The 17,569-nt window shown below is 47.3% G+C and overlaps 1 protein-coding gene across 5 annotated transcripts in view; it reads right to left on the minus strand.

Moving 5' to 3' along the window:
- LOC738428 (putative STAG3-like protein 4) overlaps positions 1-17,569 on the minus strand; it is a 72,638-nt gene that overhangs the window by 19,830 nt on the left and 35,239 nt on the right. For 2 of the 5 annotated variants that reach the window (XR_010158506.1, XR_010158511.1), the window contains 2 exons: positions 16,542-16,665; positions 4,188-16,318 (listed from right to left, as the gene is read on the minus strand). The gene's annotated coding sequence lies outside the window, so the exon portion shown is untranslated. Of the gene's footprint in view, positions 1-647; positions 3,029-4,187; positions 16,319-16,541; positions 16,666-17,569 lie in introns of those variants that run through there. The other 3 variants (XR_010158510.1, XR_010158512.1, XR_010158513.1) reach the window with 3 other exon arrangements.

Raw genomic sequence — 17,569 nt, forward strand, 5'->3', positions numbered from 1 at the left:
TGGGGGAAAACAGAATAAAGTTATGTAAAATTAGGTCCCCCTGGCAACTGCTAGATTTGTCCACCAGTGACAGTTTTTAGAATAACACAACTTTCATGAACCCATCAGCTCCATCTGCCCCTAAAAACATCAGAAATTAAAACCACCTGCCAGGGCTTTGGCCTGGTTAGGCACAGTTGCGAATGCATTGGGGGGTACTTTTTTTTTTTTTTTTTTTTTTTTTTTTTTTTTTTGAGGCAGAGTCTTGCTCTGTCGCCCAGGCTGGAGTGCAGTGGTGCGATCTCGGCTCACTGCTGCCTCCACCTCCCAGATTCAAGCAATTCTTCTGCCTCAGTCTCCCGAGTAGCTGGGATTACAGGCGCCTGCCACCACGCCCGGCTAATTTTTCTATTTTTAGTAGAGACACGGTTTTGCCATGTTGGCCAGGCTGGTCTCAAACTCCTTACCTCAAGTGATCCACTCACCTTGACCTCCCAAAGTGCTGGAATTACAGGCATGAGCCACTGCACCCAGCCAGAAATATTACAATTCTTCGACTGCATTTTCCCAACCAAAAACATGGCATTTCTCTCCATTTATTCAGTTTCTAAGGGGTGTGTGTGTGTGTGTATGTGTGTGTGTTTAGAGACACGGACCCACTCTGTTACCTGGGCTGGAGTACAGTGGCGCTGAACGGTGACAACGTGCTGGCGGCCCTCGCTCGCTGTGCCTCCTCGACCGCGGCGTCCGCTCTGGCCACGCTTGAGGAGCCCTTCGGCCCACCGCTGCACCGTGAGAGCCCCTCTCTGGGCTGGCCGAGGCTGGAGCCGGCTCCCTCTGCTTGCAGGGAGGTGTGGAGGGAGAAGCGCGGGCGGGAACCGGGCTGCGCGCGGAGCTCGCGGGCCAGCGCGAGTTCCGGGTGGGCGTGGGCTCGGCGGGCTCCGCACTCAAAGCGGCCAGCAGGCGCCGCTGGCCCCAGGCAGTGAGGGGCTTAGCACCTGGGCCAGCAGCTGCGGAGGGGGCGCCGGGTCCCCCAGTACCGCCGGCCCGCCCGCGCCAGGCTGGAATTCTCGCGGGGCCTCAGCCGCCTCCCGGCCGGGCAGGGCTCACTACCTGCAGCCCGCCATGCCAGAGTCCCCCGCGGTGGGCTCCTCGGCAGCCCCAGACTCTTCGACGGGCGCCGCCCCCTGCACCCGGTCCCATCGACCGCCGAAGGGCTGAGGAGTGCAGGCGCGCACCACAGGACTAGCGGGCAGCTCCTCCCACGGCCCTGGCCTGTGATCCACTAGGGGAAGCCAGCTGGGCTCCTGAGTCAGGTGGGGACTTGGAGAACCTTTATGTCTAGCTAAAGGATTGTAAATGCACCAATCAGTGCTCTGTGTCTAGCTCGGGGTTTGTGGATGCACCAATTAGCACTCTGTATCTGGCTAATCTGGTGGGGACTTGGAGAACCTATATATCTAGCTAAAGGATTGTAAATAACACCAATCAGCACTCTGTGTCTAGCTCAAGGTTTGTAAATGCACCAGTGTTCTGTGTCTAGCTAATCTCTTGGGGACTTGGAGGGCCAGATAAGAGAATAAAAGCAGGCGGCTGGAGCCAGCAGCAGCAATCTGCTTGGGTCCCCTTCCACACTGTGGAAGCTTTGTTTTTTCACTCGTTGCAATAAATCTTGCTGCTGCTCGCTCTTTGGGTCTGCACTGCCTTTATGAGCTGTAACACTCACCTAGAAGGTCTGCAGCTCCACTCCTGAGGCCAGCGAGACCACAAACCCACCGAGAGGAATGAACAACTCCAGACGCGCCGCCTTAAGAGCTGTAACACTCATGGCGAAGGTCTGCAGTTTCACTCCTGAAGCCAGTGAGACCACGAACTCACCAGAAGGAAAAAACTCTGACCACGTCTGAACATCAGAAGGAACAAACGCCGGACACACCATCTTTAAGAACTGTAACACTCACCTCGAGGGTGTGCAGCTTCATTCTTGAAGTCAGTAAGACCAAGAACCCACCAATTCTGGACACAGTGCAATCATAGCTCACTGCAGCCTTGAACTCCTAAGGTCAAGCAATCCTCCTGCCACAGCTTCCTAAGTAGCTGGGACTACAAGTACACACCACCATGTCCAGCTAATTTTGTATTTTTTATAGAGATGAGGTCTCACTATGTTGCCCAAGCTGGTCTCAAACTCCTGGCTTTCAGAAATCGTCCTTCCTCGTCCTCCCAAAGTGCTAGGATTATAGGTATGAGCCATTTTGCCCAATCTAATTTGTGGTCTTTTCACAAATACCCTCCCCCTCTCACATTCCGTGTGTGTGTGTGTGACTATCATAAATACTGTCATTTTTTTCCATGTTGATGAAAGAGCTTAATACAAATATATAATAGAAGAAAAAAATAAAATTGGGTAATTTTCACTTCGTTGATGGTATTATTATTTTCCAAGCTTTGAAGCAATCACAGATGAGAAGATCTTCATTTGAAAACACATAAAAGTCCTGAAAATAGTACAATTAAAATGAAAAGGAAATTACCAGAGTAAATAATTGCTGTAAATATGACCCACGAAGTGTTAATTTCCAAGTCTTTGGAAAGTCTAATGTATGTCTGGGGCGGGGAGGGGAGCCAAAGAATGCAGGAGGAATGTTCCTCAAAAGAAGAAACACAATTCACACAAAAGGCAATGCTTATTTTTAAATGGTTCAACCTCACAGTAATCAAAGAAATGCAAATTAAAAGTACAATAAGAAATTATTTATCCATTGTAGCGCGGCGCAGTGGCTCACGCCTGTAATCCCAGCACTTTGGGAGGCCGAGGCGGGTGGATCACAAGGTCAGGAGATCGAGACCATCCTGGCTAACACAGTGAAACCTCGTCTCTACTAAAAAAAAAATACAAAAAATTAGCTGGGCATGGTGGTGGGCGCCTGTAGTCCCAGCTACTTGGGAGGCTGAGGCAGGAGAATGGCGTGAACCCAGGAGTCAGAACTTGCAGTGAGCAGAGATTGTGCCACTGCACTCCAGCCTGGGCGACAGAGCGAGACTTCGTCTAAAAAAAAAAAAAAATTTCATTTATCCATTGTAAATGAACTGGGAAACCTTTTTCTCATAATGTTCCTTGTTAGTGAGTTGCAGTAGGAAAGAAATAAAGAAGTTCACTGAAACAATGTACATGAGGACTGCTAGAAACAAGCCCTTTGCAAAGCATTTTGCCAAAGGGTATCAAGAGACACAACAATGCTCATACTCTTTGATCCAACAATCCCACACCTAGGAACTTGACCAAAGGAAAGGATTCTAAAGAGGAAAGAAAGTTATTTTAAAATCTTAGCTCAGGCGGGGCGCATGCCTGTAATCCCAGCACCTTGGGAGGCCAAGGCAGATGGATCACGAGGTCAGGAGTTCAAGACCAGCCTGGCCAACATGGTGAAACCCTGTTTCTACTAAAAATACAAAAAATTAGCCAGGCGTGGTAGCACACGCCTGTAATCCCAGCTACTCAGGACACTGAGGCAGGAGAATTGCTTGAACCCAGGAGGCAGAGGTTGCAGTGAGCTGAGATCACGCCATTGCACTCCAGCTTGGGCAACAAGAGCGAAACTCCATCTAAAAAAAAAAAAATTAGCTGAAGTTTTTTTTTTCTTTTTTTTTTTTTTTTTTTTTGAGACACAGTCTCACTCTGTCACCCAGGCTGGAGTGCAGTGACACGATCTCAGCTCACTGCAACCTCCACCTCCCAGGTTCAAGAGATTCTCCTGTCTCAGCCTCCTGAGTAGCTGGGACTACAGGCATGAGTCGATTTTTGTATTTTTAGTAGAGAAGGGGTTTCATCATGTTGGCCAGGCTGGTCTGGAACTTCTGACCTCAAGCGATCTGCCTGCTTCAGCCTCCCAAAGTGCTGGGATTACAGGTGTTAGCCACCACACCTGGCCTAATTTTTGTGTTTTTAGTAGAGGCAGTGGTTTCACCATGTTGGCCAGGCTGGTCTCGAACTCCTGACCTCAGGTGATCCACCCACCTCGGCCTCCCAAAGTGCTGGGATTACAGGCGTGAGCCACTGTGCCCAGCCCACTGCAGTTTTATTTGTAAAATCTGGAAAGCAATATAGTATAGTGGAAAGAGTGTTACCAGAAAGGGGTCCCCATCCAGACCACAAGAGTGGGTTCTCAGACCTCACACAAGAAAGAATTCAGGGTGAATCCATACAGTAATGTGAAAGCAAGTTTATTAAGAAAGTAAATGAATAAATAATGGCTACTCCATAGGCATAGCAGCAGCTTGGGATGCTTGATTGATAATACTTAGTTACTTCTTGATTATATGCTAAACAAGAGGTGGACTGTTCATGAGTTTTCCAGGAAAGAGGGGGGTAATTATTGGAACTGAGAGTCCCCTCCCCCTTTCTAGACCATATAGGATGACTTCTGTAAAACGTCATGGCACTGGCGGGAGTGTCTCTTAGCATGCTAATGCATTATAATGAAGCAGCGTTATTTGTCTGGGGTAATACCAGAGGTTTGTTGCCCCACACCTGGAGAAATTGAGGATGCAGACACACACAAGGAGTGAGGTTAAGAGTGGAGGTTTAGTAGGCAAAAGAAAGAGTAAAGCTCTTTCTGCTGCAGAGAGGGAGGGCCTCTTAAGTTGGTCTTCTAGTCTCGTGGTGAAATGCAGGGGATTTTTATAGACAAGCTTGAGGAGGTGGTATCTGATTTACCTAGGGCCCAAGAGATTGACTGGACCAGGTGTGCCATTTGCATAGCATGCAAAGAAGCTGGCCATCCCACCCTAATCTCTTCGTTTCTTTTTTTTTTTTTTTTTTGAGACAGGGTCTCACTCTGTCGCCCAGACTGGAGTGCAGTGTCGCAATCTCAGCTAACCACAACCTCTGCCTCCCAAGCTCAAGCGATTCTCTTGCCTCAGCCTCCTGAGTAGCTAGGATTACAGGCGTGGGCCACTACCACTCAGCTAATTTTTGTATTTTTAGTAGAGAGAGGGTTTCACCATGTTGGCCAGGCTGGTCTCAAACTCCTGACCTCAGGTGATCCGCCTGCCTCGGCCTCCCAAAGTACTGGGATTACAGGTGTGAGCCACCGTGCCCAACCCCACCCTAATCTTTTATTATGCAAATGGAGTCTCTACCTGGCCGTCTCCATGTTGCCTGCTTTTTTACTGCACACGTGGCGACAAAGAAAAGGGAAGAGGGAACTTCCATGTTGAATATACCTGGCTTCCAGGTATCCCTTTTCTATTGGCACAGCTGTCAGCATTTACCTATGCAAGCTTTTAGCTTGTTTATCTATGTTTGCAGCTTGATTTTTCAGGCTGCTTTCTGTTAGAAAAGAAATGATTTGGGGGCTGCTTTTTATTAAAAGGTAACCTTACTGAAGACTCTCTTACCCTCACTATCTGCCTAAATAATTCCTTTCTAGCTCCTGTATCAATAATTAGCATATAATGAGCAGTGAGGACAACCAGAGGTCACTCTCATCGCCATGTTGGTTTTGGTGACTTTTGGCTGGCTTTACCGCATCCTGTTTTATCAGCAAGGTCTTTGTGACCTGTGTCTTGTGCTGACCTCTTATCTCATCCTGTGACTAAGAATACCTAACCTGGGAATGCAGCCCAGCAGGTCTCAGCCTTATTTCACCCAGCCCCTATTCAAAATGGAGTCACTCTGGTTTGAATGCCTCTGACAAGAGTAAAAAGTTTCATTTCAAAAAAAGAATGCGCTCAAATTCCGGTTGTCTCCCGATCCTTCCCTTGTCACCTTATGGCTTCTTCATTTCCACCCTGTAATTGCCTGTAATAGTGAAGTACATTCACCTTGCAAGCTTTAGGAAAGATTGAACAAAAGGTATTTACACAACTGTGTTGTAACTGACTATAAAAGACAATTTTATTATTTTGATCATCAAAAGGAAGACATGGGAAGAGCCCATACTGCCAACAATAAGAAAAATTTAAGTCACTTATAGTACAACCACTGCTGTGGAAAACTATAGCCACTAGGGGCTATAATTATGAAGATAATGGATCAATCCAAAAAAAAAAAAAAACACTTCTGATTCTTTCGGGCAGACAACAAAATGATATAATTATGTAAAAATTATGCCATGAATGAGAACAGGAAAGAAAGATAGAATAAAATGAAGACAGCTTCTGCATTTGGGAGGTAGAATTGCAGGCAGTCTTTGTTTATCTTATTATCACTATGATTTGTTTGTACAATAAATAAGAGTTAGACTTGGGGAGAATCACTACTGAATTTTATCAAAAGCCTCGTCCTATCTACTGAGATAACAGCATGTTTCATTACTTTTCCCATAGATTGTGGTAATAGCTTTCCTTCCATTACCCCAGCCTCGGTCTCCTAGATGAACATCTACCAGATCCTAGTGCATTCCATTTAATTCAAGCCTGAGAACTTTTACTGAGCAACTACTTTGTACCAAGTTCTGCCGCTAAGAGAGGAAGAGGTCAGTGGGGGATATTACCTTGGTGAGGGTCCAATCCAGGACCCCAGGACCAGAGAGGGGCCCACAGGGGAAAGAGAGGGGCTGGGGCCTTCACAGAAGGCAAGTAGAATGGGCAGAGTGAGGCCATGAGGGGAAGCACTTTGCCATGAGTGTCAGAGCTTAGCATGGGGCTTGGCACATAGTGGGTGCCCAATAAACATTTTATGAATTGAACTGAACTGTATTGCATGGGGGAGTCTCACTCCCATCCCCAACCTCTCCTACTCCAGACCAGCATCAGGGACAAGCCCTTGCCCTCCCAGCAACTGAAACCACCTTTGCAAAATTATGACTGAGACAGTGAAAGAGATCTAACTTCACTGACTCCATCTTGTTTCTAACCTCCAAGCTGTCCTCGTTCATTCCTGGGCATAGGCTGAACTAACTTTGGGAGAAATTTAGTTTATAGTTTAAACAAAAGCGACTAGATTGCCTTTGTAGGACTAACATTAGCCACAAGATTAGAAATTACGGTTTTAGGAGTCATGCAGCTGGAGGCTACAAGATTCTGACCCTCCCTAAACTGCTCCTAAGACCAGTGCTTGAGATATTTTGCAGACCCTGCATTTGATAGAGCAGCTGGCACCACCCAGACTGATAAACTGGCTCATCTAATCTTGTGGCTTCTCCCACCCAGGAACTGACTCAGTGCAAGAAGACAGCATGTACCCACTACGATTTTATCTCTGACAAATCAGCACTCCCGGGTCACTGGCTCCACTCACACACCAAGTAGTCCTTAAAAACTCTGCTCTCCTTGGCCAGGCGTGGTGGCTCATGCCTGTAATCCCATAATCCTGGCACTCTGGGAGGCCGAGGCAGGTGGATCACGAGGTCAAGAGATTGAGACCATCCTGGCCAACATGGTGAAACCTCGTCTCTACTAAAAATACAAAAATTAGCCGAGTGTGGTGGCACAGGCATGTAATCCCAGCTACTCAGGAGGCTGAGGCAGGAGAATCGCTTGAACCTGAGAGGCGGAGGTTGCAGTGAGCTGAGATCGTGACACTGCACTCCAGCCTGACAGAGTGAGACTCCGTCTCAAAAAAAAAACAAAACAAAAACAAACAAACAAAAACTCTGCTCCCCGAATGCTCCAGGGGACTGCTTTGAGTAATAATAGAACTCCAGTCTCCCACACAGCCAGCTCTGCATGAATTACTCCTTCTCTATTGCAATTCCCCTGTCATGAAAAATTGGCCCTGTCTAGACAGCATGCAAGGTGAACCCACTGGGCAGTTACAGAATCCCCTGACCTTTCTCCCCATGGTCTCCTTCTCCAAAGCCTAGTCCAAGCCAGTGAGAAAGGAGGAAGGAAGAAACCAGTCAGGCAGGCAGTTAGGATGGGTCCTCAGTTGAGTTCTTTCAAACGAAAGAACAGCCTGCAGGCACAGACAAAGGAACTTGCACAAGGGGGCTTGCCTAAGACGTGCCTATAGCTGCATAGACCCAGCACCTTGGGATGCTGAGGCAGGTGGATCACCTGAGGTCAGGAGTTCAAAACTAGCCTGGCCAACATGGTGAAACCCCATCTCTACTAAAAATACAAAATTAGCCAGGGGTAGTGGCATGCGCCAGTAATCCCAGCTATTCGGGAGCCTGAGGCAGGAGAATCACTTGAACCTGGGAGGCAGAGGTTGCAGCAAGCAGAGATCTCACCACTGCACTCCAGTCTAGGAGACAGAGTGAGACCCTGTCTCAAAAAAAAAGAAAAAAGTCCACACAAGAGACTTGCCCAGACATACCTGCAATGGAAAATTCAATTCCCTGACACATGCGCAGTATGGGGAACAAAGCAATATGGAGTAACTCAAGCTGAGGGCCCGCATGCACACTAGGAGGACGGGGACCAGAAATTCACACCTTATGCAAATGAGACACCTACCTCTCATCAATTTCTTTAAAAAGCCTCTGTATTCACCTGTGCAACATCAACCCTTGGCCGGGCGCGGTGGCTCACACCTGTAATTCCAGCACTTTGGAAGGCCGAGGCAGGCGGACCACAAGGTCAGGAGATCGAGACTATCCTGGCTAACCCAGTGAAACCACATCTCTACTAAAAAAATACAAAATGAATCACCCGGGCGTGGTGGTGGGCGCCTGTAGTCCCAGCTACTCGGGAGGCTGAGGCAGGAGAATGGCGTGAACCCGGGAGGTGGAGCTTGCAGTGAGCTGAGTTCACACCACTGCACTCCAGCCTGGGCGACAGAGTGAGACTCTGTCTCAAAAAAAAAAAAAAAAAAAAAGAAGAAACAGCAACCCTTTTTCAGGACCCCTCTCTGCGGCAGATAACTATCTCTCTCTCTTTCATTTATTAAACTCCTGCTCTAACCTCACCTGGGAGAGTTCATGCCCTTGATTTCTTCAGCCGTGAGACAGAGAACTTCAGATGGCACCCTAGACGATGAGGCCATTTCATGAAAGCTCTAGTCCTAGTGGTTTGTTTTTGTTTTTTGAGACAGGGTCTTGCTCTGTCACCCAGGCTGGAGTGCAGTGGTGTGATCATGGCTTACTGCAGCCTCAAACTCCTAGACTCAAGCAGTCCTCCCACCTCGGCCTCCCAAGCATCTGGGACTACAGGTGCGCCCCACTATGCCTAATTTTTTTTTTTTTTTTTTGAGACCAAATCTTGCTCTTTCCCCCAGGCTGGAGTGCAGTGGCGCAATCTCAACTCACTGCAACCTCTGCCTCCAGGGTTCGAGCAATTCTCCTGCCTCAGCCTCCCAAGTAGCTGGGATTACAGGCATGTGCCACTAGGCCCAGCTAATTTTTTGTATTTTTAGTAGAGGTTTCGCCATGTTAGCCAGGCTGGTCTCGAACTCCTGACCTCGGGTGATCCACCTGCTTCTGCCTCCCAAAGTACTGGGATTACAGGCGTGAGCCACTGCACCTGGCCCTGACAAATTATTTTTAATTTCTTTGTAGAGATGAGGTCTTGCTATGTTGTCCAGGCTGGTCTCAAACTCCTGGCTTCAAGTGGTCTTCCCATTGAAGTGTTGGGATTACAAGTGTGAGCCACCGCGCCCAGCCCTGGCCTTGGTTCTTTGCTCCTACAAAGTGCTAGAAAAAAAACCCTGCCTGGTCCCTAAACAGACCTCCAGGGACCATATTTGATCAACGAAAACTCCATACCTGGGGTATACTGACAAGGCACATTTTCCGATTTGTAGAGTTACTTGTTTAACAAGCAAAACAAAATACATCCTGCAAAGAAACAAGAAACCATCACAGCTAGGTTTAGATTTAATGAATTACTTTTACTGAAAAGAACAAAACTATGTGAGAAGAGTATAAAACTCTAGTGTGGAAAAAAAAAGAAAAAAACAGCGTATCTATCTTTTTTTTTTTTTAGGCGGAGTTTCACTCTGTTGCCCAGGGTGGAGTGCAGCGGTGCAATCTCGGATCACTGCAAGCTCCGCCTCCCAGGTTCACGCCATTCTCCTGCCTCAGCCTCCCCAGTAGCTGGGACTACAGGCGCCCGCCACCACACCCGGCTAATATTTTGTATTTTTAGTAGAGACAGGGTTTCACCGTGTTAGCCAGGATGGTCTCGATCTCCTGACCTCGTGATCTGCCCACCTCGGCCTCCCAAAGTGCTGGGATTACAGGCGTGAGCCACTATCTTTTCTTTTTTCTTTATTCTTTTTTTTTTTTTTTTTTTTTTGAGACAGAGTCTTGCTCTGTTGCCAGGCTGGAGTGCAGTGGTGTGATCTTGGCTCACAGCAACCTCCACCTCCCAGATTCAAGTGATTCCCCTGCTTCAGCCTCCCAAGTAGCTGGGATTACAGACATCTGCCACCACATTTCTACAAAAATATAATAATTTTTGTATTTTAGTAAAGACAGGGTTTCACCATGTTAGCCAAGATGGTCTCGATCTCCTGACCTCATGATCTACCCACCTCAGCCTCCCAAAGTGGTGGGATTACAGGCGTGAGCCACGGCGCCCGGCCTAAGCGCATCTATCTTTTCTCTGTCATTCATCTTCTGCAGAAGCTGACGATGCATCGTTCTTCTCCTCTTTGAAGGGCCCATCGTGATCCATAATTCCTATTTCTCTTAATATTTTCAAATATCTCTTGGGCAAGCCATCAAGCAATCTGCTTGGCCCATGAGTGATTTTCCAGTCCATTATTTTATTTTATTTTATTTTTGAGACAGAGTGTCACTCTGTTTTCCAGGCTGAAGTGTAGTAGTGTGATCTCAGCTCACTGCACACTCCACCTCCCAGGTTCAAGCAATTCTCCTGCCTCAGCCTCCTGAGTAGCTGGGATTACAGGTGCCCACCACCACACCTGGCCAATTTTTGTATTTTTAGTAGAGATGACTTTTCACCATGTTGGCCAGGCTAATCTGAAACTCCTGACCTCATGTGATCTGCCTGCCTCGGCCTCCCAAAGTGCTGGCATTACAGGCATGAGCCATCATGCCCGGCCGATTTTCTAGCTGCATTGTTGTGAGCCCAAGCTGTCCCCCTCCTTGACTGTGTGAAAATGTTTAACTGGGAATTGTCACCTGTAAAAAAACAAAAACAAAAAAAATTCCTCTCGCACAGCAAGGCTTGCCATCGGTTTTCTTTTCCTGACCTGGTTATTTATTTTTATTCTGAAATAAAACGTTATAGCTAAGGAATTTGAAGCACACTTCAAGGAACATCACATTACAGGGTGGAAGGAGCAAGATGCCCAGTGGAAGGGGGCCACCAGCGTCCCCTCAAACCTGGTGGCAGCCGCATGGTTGCTGGGGTTTATGTGCTATAGCCGTGTTCCCCACATTTACTACTCAAAAATGCACCCCTGGCTGAGCGCACTGGTTCACACCTGTAATCCCAGCACTTTGGAAGGCCGAGGCAGGCTGATCACCTGAGTTCAGGTGTTCAAGAACAGCCCGGTCAACATGGTGAAACCCCATCTCTACTAAAAATACAAAAATTAGCCAGGCGTGGTGGTGGGCACCTGTAGTCCCAGCTATTCTGGAGGCTGAGGTGGCAGAATCGCTTGAACCCGGGAGGGAGAGGCTGTAGTGAGCTGAGATCGTGCCACTGCACTCCAGACTGGGCGACAGAGTGAAACTCTGTCTCAAAAAATAAAAATAAAAATAAACACACAAAATGCACCCCTTTGGCCAGGCACAGTGGCTCACACCTGTAATCCCAGCACTTTGGGAGACCAAAGCAGAAGGATTCCTTGATCCCAGGAATTCAAGATCAGCCTAGGCAACATAGCAAGACCCCACCCCTACAAAAAAATAAAATTAGCCGGACATGGTGGTGCATGCCTGTAGGCTTAGCTACTCGGGTGACTGAGGTGGGAAGATCACTTGAGCCCAGGAGTTGGAGGCCACAGTTAGCTATGATCATGCCACTGCACTCCAGTCTGCATGACAGTGTGAGACCCTGTCTCAAAACAAACAAACAACAGACCCTGGAGATGGCCTGAACTAATATTTGACCTGATCACGCCATTTGACAAATGCTGGAAGCCGGTTTTTTGCTTTTTTTTTTTCTTTTGAGAGAGTCATCATTCTATTACTCAGGCTGCAATGCAGTGGCTCGATCTCAGTTCACTGCAACTTCCGCCTCCCGGGTTCAAGTGATTCTCCTGCCTCAGCCTCCCGAGTAGCTGGGATTATAGGCACGTGCCACCACACCCGGCTAATTTTTGTATTTTTAGTAGAGATAAGGTTTCACCATGTTGGCCAGGCTGGTCTCGAACTCCTGACCTCGTGATCTGCCTGCCTCAGCCTCCCAAAGTGCTGGGATTACAGGCGTGAGCCACCGCGCCTGGCCTGGAAGCCAGTATTATTGGAGGAGGTGCAGGATGGAATTCGATTTCCTTTAGGGACCTCAGGCAAGTCACTAGCTCTTCATGGTACTCAGTCTCTCATCCCCTCAAGGGCTGCCCGACAGCCTCTTCCAGCCCTGACATTTGTGATTCTGGTGTCTGTTGTGAGAGTGGGTGCTGGTAACAGCCCTGTGCACTCTTAACTCAGGAAAGATTCCATTTAGATTCCTTGTTGGAAACATGTTGGCTTTCTTGTGGAAGGCGACGATTTATGCTGAAAGTCGCCTCTGCAGTAGGAAGCTAAGATTTCCCTCCCTGCCCCGTTTTTTTCCCAACTCCTCCAGACTCATTTGGCCTGAGTGCAACAGAATAAAAGAGGAAAGTTTAGTATCAGCTTCACCGGGTTCATTTTGCAAACCTCACTTAGATTTAGCATTAGGTTTAGGGCTAGAGTAGGGCTTATGGTAGAGTTAGGATTGAAGCTAGGGCTGTTTTTAGGATTAGGATTTGATTTAGGGGTGGGTTTAGGGATAGGACTAGAGTTAGGTTAGGGTTAAGTGATGGCTACGGCTAGGATTCCGGCTAGGTTTAGGGTTATGAGCAGGATAAGTCTTAGGGTTAGGGATAAGGGTAGGGCTAAAACCAGGGCTAGGATTAGAGATATTTGTAGGCTTAATTTTGTGTATATGTATATAGATAGATAGATAGATAGATAGATAGATAGATAGATAGATAGACACACACACATATATATATAATTTTGTGTGTGTATATATATATATATATATATTTTTTTTTTTTTTTTTTTTTTTTGAGACAGAGTCTCGCTCTGTTGCCCAGGCTGGAGTGCAGTGGCTCAATTTCGGCTCACTGCAACCTCCACTTCCTGGGTTTAAACAATTCTTGTGCCTCAACCACCCGAGTAGCTGGGACTACAGGCATAGTCCATCATGCCCGGCTATTTTTTGTATTTTTAGTAGAGACGGGGTTTCACCATGTTGGCCAAGCTGGTCTCAAACTCCTGGCCTCAAGTGATCCACCTGCCTTGGTCTCCCAAAGTGCTGAGATTACAGGCGTGAGCCACCACACCCAGCCTTTTTTTTTTTTTTTTTTTTTTGAGATGGAGTCTCGCTCTGTCACCCAGGCTGGACTGCAGTGAAGCGATCTCGGCTCACTGGGTTCAAGCGATTCTCCTGTCTCAGCCTTCCGAGTATCTGGGATTACAGGCATGCACCACCATGCTCGGTTAATTTTTGTATTTTTAGTGGAGATGAGGTTTCCCCATGTTGGCCAGGCTGGTCTCGAACTCCTGAACTCAGGTCATCCGCGGCTCAGCCTCCCAAAGTGCTGGGATTACAGGCATGAGCCACCACACCCAGCCTGTTTCCTGACTTTGATTGGCCCCTGAGTCTGTCTCCTCACCCCTTCTTCAGCATTTATCTCCTTCACAGCTTCTCTGTCTATGGAGGGCCCCAGACAGGCTTTGCTTCCCAAAGGAAACCAGGCAAAGTGGTTTTGGGATGTGACTGGAAGGCCAGGATCATGCCAGGGAGAGAGGGCAGAGGGGCGGGACGTGGAGGTAGGTGCTCAAAGGATCTGGACACAAGGAGGGAGGGCTTGAGGCCTATCAAGTAGGGGTACTTCCCTGGATACCCACCCATCCAGATCAGAGGGACAGAGGGACAGGCTGAGCCCAAGGCCCTGTGGCCAATGCCACCCCATCACCATAATAAGCTCCTACTATGTGCCTTGTATTAGGTGGTTTGCATATACTGTCCCATTGAATCCTCACAACAATCCCAATGCACCCCCTTTTTTTTTTTTTTTTGAGACAGAGTCTCACTCTGTCGCCCAGGCTGGAGTGTCGTGCTGTGATCTCGGCTCACTGCAACTTCTGCCTCCCACATTCAGGCAATTCTCCTGCCTCAGTCCCCCAAGTAGCTGGGATTACAGGCTCCTGCCACCACACCCAGCTAATTATTGTATTTTTACTAAAGAGGAGTTTTGTCATGTTGGCCAGGCTGGTCACAAACTCCTGACCTCAGGTGATCTGCCCACCTCAGCCTCCCAAAGTGCTAGGATTACAGGCGTGAGCCACCGCGCCCAGCCCCTATGTACTCTTGTTCCCAATTTTACAAATGAGGACTGGAAGCTCAGAGAGGTTAAGTGACTTTCCCAGGGTCACACAGCCGGTAAATGGGGAGCTAGGTTTCAAACCTAGTGTGCCTCGCTCTAAAGGCTGTGCTCTTTCTGCTAAGTCATGCTACCTCCAGGGAGGAACACATCAGGTATTAGAAGTGGCAGGACTAAGGAGACGCCAGAGCCAAGGAGACCCACGTGGATAGGAAACAAGGATACAAGAAAGTGGGAAAGTCTAGGATAAAGACACCCCAGGCCAGGCACGGTGGCTTATGCCTGTGATTCCAGCATTTTGGGAGGCCGAAGCAGGAGGATCACCTGTGGTCAGGAGTTCAAGACCAGCCTGGCCAACATAGTGAAATACAAAAATTAGCCAGGTGTTGTGGCACACACCTATAGTCCCAGCTACTCAGGAGGCTGAGGTGGGAGGATCACTTGAACCCAGGAGGCAGAGGTTGCAGTGAGCCAAGATCCCACTCCACTCCATCCTGGGTGACAGAGTGAGACTCCATCTTAAAAAAAAAAAAAAATACCCCAAAGGCTCTTCTCTGGTCAGACTATGGAGAGAATGTGGGGCCAAGCAAGAAACTCCAGTGATATGAGGTGGGGTGGGCAACTGTACCACCAGATCTTTTTTTTTTTTTTTTTGATATAGTCATTCTCTGTCACCCAGACTGTGGTACAGTGAAGCAATCATAGCTCACTGCATCCTCCAACTCCTGGGGTCAAGCGATCCTCCTGCCTCAGCCTCCCAAAGTGCTGAAATTATAGGCATGCACCACCATGCCTGGCTAATATTTTTATATTTTGTAGAAATGAGGGTCTCACTATGTTACCCAGGCTGGTCTCGAACTCCTGGCATCAAGTGATCCTTCCTACTCAGCCTCCGAAAGCGCTGGGATTACAGGTATGAGCCACTGCGCCCCTGCCTCATGGTCTCTTATGTAATCCCAGCACTTTGGGAGGCCGAGGCGGGCGGATTGCGAGGTCAGGAGATCGAGACCATCCTGGCTAACACGATGAAACCCCGTCTCTACTAAAAATACAAAAAAATTAGCCAGGCGTCGTGGCGGGCGCCTGTAGTCCCAGCTACTGGGGAGGCTGAGACAGGAGAAAGGCGTGAACCCGGGAAGCGGAGCTTGCAGTGAGCCGAGATCGAGCCACTGCACACTCCAGCCTGGGCGACAGAGCGAGACTCTGTCTCAAAAAAAAAAAAAAAAGAAAGAAAGAAAGAAAAACTATAAATTCCAGCAAAACAGAATCCTCCCTCTCACTGCATGTCCAAGGGCAACCAGCTGACACTTCATAATCTTCCAAATTCCCCATCCCATAAAATAGTGGCAATGACCAACCCAGCCCCATGACCAAGGATCTGCTGCAATACAGTGACCTATTTCCTCAAGTCGGCAAAGACCATCGAGCCCCCCGAGTGCTCTAAAAATACAGCTGCGTACATGGCCAGAGCAGCCGCAAAGATGCCACCTGGGCTCAATGTGCTCGTCAAGATGCACGCTTTGGAAAAATAACAAAGAGCAGTAGTTTTTCTATGGAGAGGACGGCCGGACAGCAGGGTGGATGCTCAATGAGCTCTAGGGGATGGGTCCTTCTACAGTTCATCCTAACCGCACCTTGCCTTCTCCTTCATTAGCAGTTTGCAGTCATTCTGTTCAATTGCTTGTTGTGCTGACATTTGGCTTTGCCTTTATTTACTTTGCAAATGACCCATTCTCAGGCTGAGGCGTTCAGATACTTCACTTCTCCCTCCGAAGAGTAAGCATGATGGCCCAGCACGGTGGCTCATACCTGTAATAATCCCAGTGCTTTGGGAGGCAGAGGCAGGAGGATTGCTTGAGGTCAGGAATTCAAGACCAGCTTGGACAATAGAACAAGACCCTGTCTCTACAAAAAAAAATTAAAATTAGCCGAATGTAGTGGTTCATGCCTGTAGTCCCAGCCACTCAGGAAGCTGAGGCAGGAGGACTGCTTCAGCCCAGAACTTCAAGGCCACAGTGAGCTATGACAGTGCCACTGCTCTCCAATTTAGGTGACAGAGTGAGACCCCATCTCTTAAAAAAAAAAAAAAAAAGGTTGTTTTTAATTCGCTGGGCATTGTGATGCATACCTGTAGTCCCAGCTACTCAGGAGGCTGAGGCAGGAAGATTGCTTGAGCACAGACGTTCAAGGTTACAGTAAGCTACGATGGCACCATTGCGCTCCAGCCTGAGCAACAGAGCAAGATGTTTTCTCTAAAAATAAAGATAAAAATTAAAATCCAAGTAAAATAAATCTTTAAAAGAAACAAAGTGCTTCTCAAACATTCAAGTACAGGGACCTCGGGTAGACTGAAAAAATGAGCCACTAGTGCCTTCCCTGGAAAAAACTCATTAAACAACTTCCACGTGATCATTGTTACTTATAGTTTACTAGTCAACATGCTTAAAGTCTAATTAGAAAAAAAATCCCTGGATATTAAGTTGGGAAACAGACCCAAGTCTGTATCTACATAAAGGTCACCACCTTGGTGACCTTTGGTAAATTTCATTTTTGTTCTTTGATTTCATTTTCTTTGAAAATGAGAAGCTGAAAGCTTTAAAGCTTTCTTCCCATAACTCCGAAATAGTTTATGAGCTCAAAAGAAAATATGACTAAAAGAAATGTGTGGGCATCATTACCTGGCTGCCCAGTATTTTCATGGACACAGACTTGTAACATATTCTAAAAGTTCCTTTAAGGAAAATAACTCTGTAGATATGGACAGCAAGGGAAAAGGGATCAATAAGAAAAAGAAAGGGAAATGAGTTAATGACAAAGGAGGAATGGTAGGTAGTAGAAATGATTCCCCACTTACTTGTTTTTTATCTATAGTCTAGTTATTCCTATTTGAAAACCTACTGGCACCAGGTATTATCAACAGGGATGAGTAATATGTAATTTTTATCTTTACTGGGTTACATTTGGCACAGGGACAGTTGACAGCTGTCAGTCAGGTAGCTGGTCAATGAGGAGATACATATAAAGCTGCCAAAATATTTTTGTTGCTTTAAATACTTACAAGTAAACCATTTTAGCTGGAAATTTTGTTGCACTGAAATTAAATAGGCTGATATTTAAAATATAATTAATTGAAGTTAACTACTGGGAGAATCAAGA

This window comes from Pan troglodytes, chromosome 6 (genome assembly GCF_028858775.2).
Source record: "Pan troglodytes isolate AG18354 chromosome 6, NHGRI_mPanTro3-v2.0_pri, whole genome shotgun sequence".
NCBI lineage: Eukaryota > Metazoa > Chordata > Mammalia > Primates > Hominidae > Pan > Pan troglodytes.